Consider the following 2585-nt stretch of genomic DNA (forward strand, 5'->3'; position numbering starts at 1 on the left):
CCCGGGCACGTTGGGGTCCTGCTGGGATCATCCCGCAGTTGGTCCCTCCGTGGGATGCAAAATGACTGTCCCCTCGCCTGGGCTGTAAAAACTCATTAGCAAAAAAAAAAACCCCCACAAAAACCCAAACGAGATATTTATATGTCAATGATATTGCTTTTGTTGTTGTCGGAGCAGCCGGCATTGCCATCGCAGGGCTGGCTCTTCCAGGCATCAGGCAGCGCAGCCAGCGCCCAGCCGTCCTCCGCCAAGCCCTGCAATTAGGCAAAGCGTTAGGATATATTTTAAACCCCTCATTTATGACTGCTCCATGGTCAAGGAAAGGCGGCAGGGGGTTCGCTCTTTCCAGGGAAGGAAAGAAAGTCCCACGCGTTACATGGGCACGCCGAGCAGGGCTCAGCCTCCCCTCCCGCAAACCATCCACCCCTTAGCGGGTGGGGGTGCTGCCCAGATTTTTAAGGCCAGCCAAAGTCCACCACCGACTTCTGTCATCCGCCCCCTCAAAGAGGAGAAAGAGCTAACGGCGACCTGCGTCCCCAGGACCACGCCAGTCACGTGCGGGGCAGAAAAATGCAAAGCACAGTAATTATCTGTGGCAGAGCCCTGTTAATGATTAAGTTTGGGAGACGCTAACAATCAAGCCTATTGAAAAGACTACAAGGGTTTCAAAGTGTTTCCTCCGAACCATGTGACGGCAAATTGTTCTGAGTAGACGGGCTCTTAATTCAAATGCTCGTTGTCATGGGGACAGGATAACACCCCTCCTATTCAAGGATGCCACACAAGAAGCCTACTATTTGCTACAATAGGTATTTAGTTCAAGCTACACTTTATTAATAGCCAATTAAAAAAAAAACCTAGAGATTAATATCGGTGCTGACCTACCCTAGCACCACAGAGCCAAAGGGCCAGCGGGTACCCGGGCCAGAGGAAGAGCTGCGAGGGCATGGATGGATGGACGGACGGACACGGGTCGCTGCGGCCCGTGCTCTTGCGGCGTTGATGGGGCTCAGCCACGCGCGCGTGGGCGGGGAGTTTCTTTTTAATCCCAAAATGTCACCGGCAAGGTCGCCTCCTCCTCGCGCTGGAGCCGAAAAGCAGCCTGGACGCTGCCAGGCACCGGCAGACGCCGGCTCCTGCAGACCTCGAGGAGGGCAGGAGCCCAGCCCCAGCACCGTCCGGGAAACCCAGTTGTCACCAAGGACCCTGGACTCGGAGCAAAATCCCATGAGGGTGTTTGTACCAGCACAGCCCGTTTCATGCGTTGAAGTGGCGTAGGTCCTGCTGGTAAAACCTCTGCTCTCACCAGCGTTACGGATGGGAGCAGAGGCCTGAAGATGGAAAAAGGCAGCTCCACGGCGCAAGGGGAGGAGGAGGAGACAGACTGGATGTCCCCAGCATCACCCACCTTGATGCCCCAAAGCAGATGCTCGCCTCAGACATTGCTCCAGCCTCTCCGCAGGCACATCACTTGTCTCGACCCTCTGCGCAAACTACGCGGCAGCAGGACCGAGACCCCCTACGCCCACCCTCTGCTGATTCCCCTTAATCCCACCTCACCCCGTCCTCTGGCCCCACAAAACAGCAGGAGACTCATCGGCTCCTGCTACCACCCACCACGTGTGGAGCCCCAGGAGGCCCCAGCAGCATCCATGGCAGGAAGAGGCACGTACCGCTGTCCGAAACAAGGGCCGTGGGGGGAAAGGTGGGAGGCACCAGCTCACGTCTTGGGGAAGTTTAGGCCTAAGCTGAATGAGAGAAGCCATCGCCGAGGGTAGAAATATTGTCTTCGCGTGGAACTGGGGTTGCACCAGCGAAGATCTTGGGAAAATCAAAGAAAAACCACAGCCAAGAGCATCTCTTACAGTATCCTGTGCAAGAAGGCACCTGGGCTTGCTGGAGCTGTGTGTGACTCACGTTTCTATCAAGTCACCTTGCAGGCCTAGTCCCCTCCGCAGAGCCCACCGTACCCCTCCGCCTGCCCCTTCTCTCTCACACGGATGACATCTCTGCCATGGGTCGCAGCCAGGCACCGGCCACAAAGTGCTACCAAATTCCAGGATGGAGCCAAGGAAAACCACCGCCAGTCGACGTTTGAAGGAAAGGCAATGTTCCTCATTGCTCCCAGGCACAGGAGGACAGACACCCACCTTATTTCCCTTCCCTGAGTCCAAACAGGACTATTGCACCACCTGAACCTGCCACCAGCCTCCCCTTCTAGCCACTGCCCTCTTCCACGCTTCCTCAACCTCTGAAAGACTTCTCTTCCCAAAACCCTGGGGACAAACCCTTGCCTGACAACCACTTGTCCTGGAGACATGAAAGACCATGAAGGAACTGGCTCAGCTTCTTCCAAAGCCAAGCGTCATCAGATCAGCTGCAGCATGACCCATCCCATTGCATCTCTTCCCCCATGCGTAGCCCTTCGGAGGGCTCTCCAATAGCTTACAAAAAGCCACCAGGCTTTGCTGCTTCACCCAACACCTATATGTGTTGGGTGCCGCTCTTATGAGGAGCGGCTGAGGGAACTGGGGTTGTTTAGCCTGGAGAACAGGAGGCTGAGGGGAGACCTTATCGCTCTCTAC

The sequence above is a fragment of the Pygoscelis adeliae genome, unplaced genomic scaffold, assembly GCF_000699105.1.
Source record: "Pygoscelis adeliae isolate BGI_AS28 unplaced genomic scaffold, ASM69910v1 Scaffold314, whole genome shotgun sequence".
NCBI lineage: Eukaryota > Metazoa > Chordata > Aves > Sphenisciformes > Spheniscidae > Pygoscelis > Pygoscelis adeliae.